Raw genomic sequence first — 9,458 nt, 5'->3', positions numbered from 1 at the left:
GTGGTTTCGTGGCTCCCCCTGATGTTTTTATGGTATAGGAATATATATAGGCGGAAGAAGTACGTCGGTGGAGCTACGAGGGGCCCACGAGGGAGGGGGCGCGCCTACCCCCTGGGCGCGCCCTCCTGCCACGTGGCCGCCTCGTGGCGTTCCATACTTCAACTCCAAGTCTTCTGGTTTGCTTACAGTCCAAGAAAGATCATCGCGAAGGTTTCATTCCGTTTGGATTCCGTTTGATATTCCTTTTCTGCGAAACACTAGAATAGGCAAAAAAAAGAAACTGGCACCGGGCCTCCGGTTAATAGGTTAGTCCCAAAAATAATATAAAAGAGCATATTAAAGCCCATTAAACATCCAAAACAGATAATATAATAGCATGGAACAATAAAAAATTATAGATACGTTGGAGTCGTATCAGAGGGCAATATTCATTTGCTTAGATGAAATGATCCCGAGGCCGCCCTGATCCTTAGGCTTGCAGATCTCAGACCACTTAACCATGTGTTATTTCTGTTTATTGCCCTCTCCAGCCTAGAAGAATCCGGAGAGGAGTTTGGTGACCTCATGATGAAGGGATTCATGCAAACTATAGAATCCCATAACGTACATCAAGAGGCTAATAAGGGAGGAATTCATCAGAATCACTCGAGCGGCTTTGGAAAACCACCACCCTTGCCAAGGCTCCATCCGAGGTTGGAGCTTGGAAATAATTGGGCGGAAGTCTTTCTCCTGCAGACGGGTGTCACTAATCGGCATGCCGAGGTAGGTTGTGGGGAAGGATCCCAGCCGACAGTTCAAGTGGTTGGCAATTCGCTGGGCCTCCTCCTCAGAGCACCCCAGAACCATCAACTCACTCTTGGCGAAGTTAATCGTGAGACCCGGCATCTCGTGAAAGCGGAGTAGGAGAAACTTGAGGTGCCGAATATCCTCGTCCGAGCCTTCCACTATCATGATGGTGTTGTCTACATACTGGAGGTGGGTCAAACCTCCATCGCCCACAATATGAGGGAAAATCCCCCTAATGTGGCCAACACGTTTAGCCAAGTCAAGGATCGATGCCAAAGCGTGTACAATATGCATAACGTGTACAATATGTAGTATCGTAAAATACCAGCAAACAAAAAAGAATTGAATGGAAAACACAAAATTAAGGGAAAAATAAAAATTAAAACCAAAACCTCCCCAAACATTTAGTACCGGTTGGTGCTACCAACCGGTACTAATGGTCTACCAGCACCCGGGCCTGGCTCGTGCCACGTGGTGGCACTTTAGGCGCCGGTTCGTGTCGAACTGGTAGTAAAGGGGGAGGGGGCTTTAGTCTCCACTCTTTAGTGCTGGTTGCAGAACCGGCACTAAAGGCCCTTACGAACCGGCGCTAAAGCTCGGTTCTGCACTAGTGGGAGATGATCCCGTAGTTGAGGCGGGAGACATCCAAAGTTCCTCGAGAGAGCTCGAGGAACAGGTCAAGGATGATATCCTTGACCATCGACCAGAAAGCCAGGAAGAAGCGGACCGGCAGACTGTCTCGGCCCTGGGTTCATGGCTTTCACAAAAGTCTCCACTTCAGTGGCGTCGAAGGAGCGAGGAGGGCAACATTCTCCTTGGGGGAGATATGTTGGCTATGCGTCCATGTGGTCCGCTAGAGAAACACTACCCCTAGGTCACCCGACAAATAGCGACTTATAGAATCCGCCCACGTGAGCCCGGATCGCTGGAGGGTCCTAGAATAGCTGGCTTCCTTCCCGTAAAAGGGGAACGGAGCAGCGTCTACGACAACCATTAGCAATGGCCTGGAAGTATGAATTGTTGGCATCGCCAAACAGTACCCAGTTCATAGAGCCTCGTTGGCGCCAATATTCCTCTTCTTTAGAGTAGATGTCCATAAGGGAATCCTCGAGGTTGTATCCATGCGCCCATTCTTCTGTAGAGATGCCCGAGGAAAAGCATCACCTGGGATGGGTGATTTGTCTCGAACGTATCTACAATATTTGATTGTTCCATGCTATTATACATTCTATTTTGGATGTTAATGGGCTTTATTATACACTTTTATATTATTTTTGGGACTAACCTACTAACCCAAGGCCCAGTGCAAATTGCTGTGTTTTTTGCCTATTTCAGTGTTTCGCAGAAAAGGAATATCAAACGGAGTCCAAACGGAATGAAACCTTCGGGATAGTTATTTTTGGAACAAACGTGATCCAGAGGACTTGGAGTGCACGTCAAGAAACAACCGAGGAGGCCACGAGGTAGGGAGGCGCGCCCCCCACCCTCGTGGGCCCCTCGTGGCTCCACCGACCTACTTCTTCCTGCTATATATACCTATGTACCCTGAAACAAACCAGCAGCATCACGAAACCCTATTTCCATCGCCGCAACCTTCTGTACCTGTGAGATCTCATCTTGCGGCCTTTTCTGGCGCTCCGTCGGTGGGGCATCGATCACGGAGGGCTTCTACATCAACACCATAGCCTCTCCGATGATGTGTGAGTATTTTACCACAGACCTTCCGGTCCATAGTTATTAGCTAGATGGCTTCTTCTCTCTCTTTGGATCTCAATACAAAGTTCTCCTCGATCTTCTTGGAGATCTATTCGATGTAACTCTTTTTGCTGTGTGTTTGTCGAGATCCGATGTATTGTGGGTTTATGATCAAGATTATCTATGAAAAATATTTGAATATTCTCTGAATTCTTTTATGTATGATTGGTTATCTTTGCAAGTCTCTTCGAATTATCAGTTTGGGCTGGCCTACTAGATTGATCTTTCATGCAATGGGAGAAGTGCTTAGCTTTGGGTTCAATCATGCGGTGCTCGATCCCAGTGACAGTAGGGGAAACGACACGTATTGTAGTTTCCATCGAGGATAAAAAGATGGGTTTTATATCATATTGCTTGAGTTTATCCCTCTACATCATATCATCTTGCTTAATGCGTTACTCCGTTCTTATGAACTTAATACTCATGTGCATGCTGGATTGCGGTCGATGTGTGGAGTAATAGTAGTAGATGCAGGCAGGAGTCGGTCTACTTGTCATGGACGTGATGCCTATATACATGATCATGCCTAGATATTCTCATAATTATGCACTTTTCTATCAATTGCTCGACATTAATTTGTTCAGCCACCGTAATACTTATGCTATCTTGAGAGAAGCCACTAGTGAAACCTATGGCCCCCGGGTCTATTCTCCATCATATAAGTTTATATCTATTTTATTTTGCGTTCTTTACTTTCACTCTTTATCATAAAAATACCAAAGGTATTATCTTATCATCTCTATCAGATCTCACTTTTGCAAGTGGCCATGAAGGTATTGACAACCCCTTTATCGTGTTGGTTGTAAGGTTCTTATTTGTTTGTGTAGGTACGAGGGACTTGCGTGTGGCCTCCTACTGGATTGATACCTTGGTTCTCAAAAACTGAAGGAAATACTTACGCTACTTTGCTACATCACCCTTTCCTCTTCAAGGGAAAAATCAACGCATGCTCAAGAGGTAGCAATGGGCGACCGCGCGCTGAGGCCATCGGGCGACCGCGGTGGTGACGCCGCCGCCACTCTCGCCGGCGCTCCCCTCCCCGCTACCGTCCTCCGCCCGTGCTCCCCCACTCGGATGCCTATCTCCCCTCCGTCTCCACCGTCCCCCTCGCCGCTCCTCGCGCTCGCTCGCATGGGCGGCCCGCCGTGGGAAGATGTGGCAGGGGAGGTGGACCGCGCCGACGTGGAGGCGGCCGCGGCCGGGGTGCCTCGCCCGTCCCGGCGATTCGACGACTGCCTCGCAGAGACCATCATCGGCTCTCTCCCCGGTGCTCCTCTGGTGTCCTCCCCGACCCCCTTTCCTCCCTCGTCCTCTGCAGCGCGGGCCGCGCGCCCCCGTTGCACCACCTTCCCCACCATGCCATGGCGCCAGCCATGGAGCTGGCCGCCAAGGTCATGGGGCACGGGCGTCGTCCTGGGGGGTGGCCGGACGAGCGGAGTTGGGGCCGGCCGCGGTCTCCTGGCGGCGCGATTCATCGGATCGGGTGGCTTTGCCACGAGCACTGCTCCCCTCGCCATCCGCCCCTTCCCGTGGATCCCTTGGGGCTCCCAGTTTCAGGGCTTTCTGCCCCTCTAGGGCCTCGTCGGCCGCGCCCCCGGCGGCGGAGCCGTCGCAGCCTCCTGCTGCCGATGCGCTAGGGGAAACCCTTCCCTCCCTCCTCGGATCCCCGAGCGACGGGTTGGGCCAACACGGGCCCTCTGGGCCGCCTGCACCGGGGGTAACCCCCTCTCTCCCACGAGCCCAATCTATTGGGCCGGCCCACTATGGGCCACGGGGCCTTCCCCCTCTCCCGGCCTGGCTGAAACGCTCACCTTAGGGTTCGTGCTGTCGTGCCCCTCTGCCAGTGCTTCATCGTCTTCGACCCGCCCCTCGCGCCGTCCTCTCCCCTCGTCCCCCTCCCGCCATGACCCGCGAAGCCGGCGACGAGGAGCCCCGCTCCAAGCGCCGCATGATGGGCTGGGATGCCACTTCCCCGCAGGATCCGCGGCGGCCCTCGCTGGACGGCTCGCGGCGGGAGGCGGAGCTCCGGGATGCAATGCTCTGCGGCAAGGACTCGGCGAAGCCGACTGCTCTGACTGGCGCTCCTCCCACGCCCGGGAGCGCTCTCCTGAAGCATGGCGTAGCCACGGCCGAGACCGGGACTGCCGGACCCCTCCCCGTAGCTCCCGCTCTCCTCTTTGCTTAGGGCGCTCAGAGGCCTCCCTGCCCCGACGCTATGACCCTCTGCGACTCCAAGCTTAGTTCCCCCTGCCGGCCCCAACAACAACAACTGCAATGGTCGGGGGGCATTTGCCAAGAAGAAGAAGAAGAAGCGGGGTTCTCAACCGCAACAGGTTGGCCCGGCATCCTTGGTCACCAACCCCCCAGTGGCGGTTGGTCCTCCGTCTGCTGCGTCGGTGGCCACATGCTTCAACTATGGGGTGTCCGGGCATTGCCAGGTGGATTGCCCTCAGCCCCCGGCCTGCTTCCTCTACAAGAAGACAGATCATCCAGCGACGCTCTATCCCGACCACCAGCCCATTGGCGCGCTTGGTCTGTTCGTCTATGCGCTGGACGACATGGGTTTCTTCCAGATGGACCTCCCCGACGGTCAGGCCACCCCACACATGACCACTCTCATCTCGGTCTTGGATGGCAAGACAGCATCCCCGTCCATCATCTCTGAGGAGCTTTGTCACCTGTTGAACCCGGACTGGGATTACGAGGTGACCCCGATCTCGGACTGGGAGTTCACTACGGTCTTCCCGGACCCAGTCAGTCTCCGCTACAGCACCCACAGCACCAGGCTGACTCTGGCCCTCAACCAGCGCTCCGTCCGTATCACGGTTCCTTTGGTTGACCCTCTCGCGGTGGCCACCCTCTCTACGGTGTGGATGCAGATCCGCGGGCTCCCGCCAAATGCCAAGAAGGAGGGAGTCATCCGCGGCATGTCATGTCTGCTGGGCAAGTTTGTTGCTGTCGATGGTCCCTCCCTGGACAAATGCCCGACCGTTCGGGTGCAGATCAAGTCTCTGGACCCCTCCAAGCTCAAGACGACGATTCAGATGTTATGCAACGACGTCAGCTACGATCTCTGCATCTCCGTTGAGGGTGGGACTCCCACTGACCCCTCAGCCCGGATGATGGAGCTGGTGCCGATCCTGAGCTGGGCCCCTCTGGTCAGGGTGGGGGCACTACCCCTCGTGGCAACCCCCATCACTCCCGCAGTCGCTCCCCTGCTCTGAGGCCTCCGATGATGATTCTATGGACCCTGGTGACGCTCCTCCTCCGGCCGGCTCCTCCCACCCCTCGTCTGCACACTGTTCGGGGCTAGGCTCCCGTGAGGACAGCGTCGGGGAGGAGTATGAGGACATCGAGGCCATCGCGGCCATGCTTGACGAGGCTGCTATCCCCCGCGGGTGCTGCCTTGCCCCTCCCTGCTTCGCTGTCGTCATCTGACGAGGAGGTAAGTGGTGAAACCGAGTGAGCCTGGATGTGTGCCCCCTTCCTCCCCACGGCTCGTGTCCCCGGTGCGCGTGCGGGAGGACTCTTCTGTGCCAGCTCCCGCGGAGCTCAGACCCGTGGATGCCTCCCCGCCTGTTGTTGGTGTCAAAACCGGCGGATCTCGGGTAGGGCGTCCTGAACTGTGCGTCTAAGATCGATGGTAACAGGAGACAGAGGACACAATGTTTACCTAAGGTTCGGGCCCTCTCTATGGAGGTAATACCCTACTTCCTGCTTGATTGATCTTGATGAATATGAGTATTACAAGAGTTGATCTACCACGAGATCGTATTGGCTAAAACCCTAGAAGTCTAGCCTGTATGACTATGTCTATGATTGTTCCAGTTCGGACTAAACCCTCCGGTTTATATAGAGACCGGAGGGGATTAGGGTTACACAAAGTCGGTTACAGAGAAAGGAATCTTCATATTTGGACGCCAAGCTTGCCTTCCACGTCAAGGAGAGTCCCATCCGGACACGGGTAGAGTCTTCGGTCTTTGTATCTTCACAGCCCATCAGTCCGGCCCATGTCCAACAGGCCGGGCGCCCGAGGACCCCTTAGTCCAGGACTCCCTCAGTAGCCCCTGAACTAGGCTTCAATGACGAGGTGTCCGGGGCGCAGATTGTCTTCGGCATTGCAAGGTGGGTTCCCTTGTCCGAATACTCCAAGATAGTCTTCGGACGCAACGAACGTGTCCGGATCTGCAGCATAAGTACCACACAGAAACCGCAGAGAATATAATATTTCACGAGTCCAATCTGCCGACAACTTTTTTGTAATGTGACATCACATCTGCCCGGTTATTATTTCGAACTGTTTCTTGTCCTACCGTTCCACGTTTCGAGCCGCGGTTTTTATTGGCACGTCTTGCCGAAGAAGAGATCGTGTCCCCTTATTGCGGGATTCTCATCAATACGAGTGTGGGTAACCCAACCCTTATATTGGGATGATTCCTTAGGAATAGGCAGGTTTTCAGGCTTTAGGAGGAGGCGTTCGATATCCATTGCCTTTATAAAGGAGCCAAGGGTCATCTCTTTTTACGCTAACCCTTTCCTCAGCCCTTCCAACCTCGAGTTCTAGCACCCAAGGCTCGACTTCATTGCTTCAAGCTTCCCAATCATGTTCGGACCCAGCCCACAAGGCCGGTTGGTGGCTTCCTCTGTTACAGAGGAGGACATCGCGAAGCTCCGTGCGGCCAGATACCTGACCGCGGAGATCCCCCACAGGCTTCCTGCTGGAGGACTGGTTATTCCTACTCCAAGATCCGGCGAGAGGGTTGTGTTAATATCCCACTTCCTCCGAGGGCTAGGATTTGCTCTTCACCCCTTCGTCCGGGGGCTCATGTTTTATTACGGACTAGATTTTCATGATCTAGCCCCAGATTCTTTCCTCCACGTCTCGGCGTTCATTATCACGTGCGAGGCCTTTCTCCGTATTCCCCCACACTTCAGCTTATGGCTCAAGACCTTTCGTGTGAAGCTGAAGGTAGTCGACGGGGAACAAGCGGAGTGTGGCAGTGCTACAGTGAGCAAGCTTACCAATGCTCTCTGGCCTAAAGGCTCCTTCACCGAAACTCCCAACCAATGGCAGCGGGAGTGCTTTTACGTCACTTAGCCCCGTGGTACCAAGTGGGCCGCTATACCTGCGTTCTGATCTGGCCCTCCATTACAGCTTGCATCATGGATTAATAAGGGGCTGGACTGGGGATCAATTGACAAAGTGCAGACTCTACAGAGCCGCATCCGGAGTCTCCTTGAGAAGGACACCGATCTTATCAATATGATTCAAGTAATGCTGGTCCGCCGGGCCCTGCCGTGCAAGCGACGGGCTCTCCGTATGTGGGAGTTTAATCCGGAAGGACCACGGACCCTCCAACACTTCTTCGACACTATGCACAAAGGAATGTGGAATTTATTTTTCGGGAAACGAAAACAGTGGCCGGACACCACCGAAGACATCGGCTTCCACTGCAACCATCCGGATACCTCGGTAAGCGCTCGAGTCCCGAACAATTTTTAGCTATGTATGTCGTAATACGATACTGAGCAAACTATCTTCTTCTAGGGCTGGATAAAGAAAGCGAAGCGAATTAGGTGTTCGGCCCCCCTTCCCGAAGACTCACCGGATCCCGTACCAACAAGGATGCTGGCCCCGGCACCGTACCAAGTGCCTGTGAAGGAGGACAAGGCGGAGAGCGGGAGACCAAAGGTGGCCTCCATTCCGAAGGTATATCAGACACCGGGTCCTGGGAGATCAAAATTCCATCGTCCAAAGACAAAAGTGAAGGAGCAGCCAACATCCCTTCTCCCCATGGTAAGAAAAGGGCCGCCTCCGAAGGTTGGGAGGAAAAGGCTCCTAAGTGAGGCAAGATGCCCCTGTCAGGCGGCTCGGGCTTGGAGGATGACGTCATCGCACAGTCCCACAGTGAGGTCAAGTCTTTAGCCAAATCGTAAGTGAACAAGGGTGTTTTAAACATATCTCGTTCCTTTCCTGTTACCAAGGTAACATCTAGAATATATGTTTTTGGAGCTCGGCACACAGTCTTCTTCAGCAACCCTATTCCTCGGGGGATCTTCTCCCGGAGATGATGGAAAGCGAGATGCCTCCACCGGCCTCCTCGCCCAATAGGGCGAACGACTTCGAGGTGTCGTCCCGGAGGGTCTCTCCTGATCAACAAGTGGTACGAGGGATGATGAAGACACTACCCGAAGGTGATGCTTCCGTAGCCCATGGTCCGGGGGCCAACAATAAAGGCCCCGGACTGTCCGGTTTACAGCGGCTTCCGGAGATCGAGAAGCGCCAAATATTTTGACGAACATGCTGCGACAGGCGTCTGTCTCAAAGGAACATCGCACCTTGATGAGTACGATGGTTGAAAAGGTTCTGTCCGCGAAAAGAGGATTGAATGAAGCCTTCACGAGCCTGCTAAGAGGCCTCGAGGTTTGTACTGTAATATTTTCGATTGTGTTTTATTCACAAAATGCACCTGTGTATAGATAGTAGCCCCTGAGACTCTGATTGGCTTCCCCAAGGGAGGCGACCAGAGAATCAAAAAGATATGCCCAGGAAATAATCTGATTAATTGGAACACATGCCGTGACCTCCCTGGCTACTGCCCGGACTACAGAGGTTGCAGATCTGCAACAGAAGATTGATGAAGCGGATAATGACATCACGCTTATCAACAGGCGGCTTGACGAGGCGCAAGGTATGTTTTTGGGGCAGTCACAATATGCACGTGCTTATAGTATAAGCATGACGCTAAGAATTGTATAATGAGATATACATGTCTGCAGATGGTGCCGCCGTAGTTGAGATCCTTTGGGTTGAGCTAGTCTGGGCCAAGGAGCAGGCCCGGATTAGTAATGCGGCTGCCGAAAAGGCATCTGCCGAGTTAAAGGACGAACAGGCTTCTCGGCACCAATACGAGGAG

The 9,458-nt window shown here is 53.6% G+C and overlaps 1 protein-coding gene across 1 annotated transcript in view; it reads left to right on the top strand.

Annotated features, from left to right (window-relative positions):
* The first annotated feature begins 1,177 nt into the window (after positions 1–1,177).
* The window catches only part of LOC109774312 (large ribosomal subunit protein uL1), a 259,374-nt gene continuing 251,093 nt past the window's right edge, over positions 1,178–9,458 (top strand). Inside the window, exon 1 of the mRNA XM_020333035.4 lies at positions 1,178–1,188. The gene's annotated coding sequence lies outside the window, so the exon portion shown is untranslated. The remainder of the gene's footprint in view (positions 1,189–9,458) is intronic.

Source organism: Aegilops tauschii, chromosome 4 (genome assembly GCF_002575655.3).
Source record: "Aegilops tauschii subsp. strangulata cultivar AL8/78 chromosome 4, Aet v6.0, whole genome shotgun sequence".
In the NCBI taxonomy this organism is placed as follows: domain Eukaryota; kingdom Viridiplantae; phylum Streptophyta; class Magnoliopsida; order Poales; family Poaceae; genus Aegilops; species Aegilops tauschii.
Note: the sequence above shows the minus strand (reverse complement) of the source record. Positions and strands in the feature narration are given on the sequence as shown.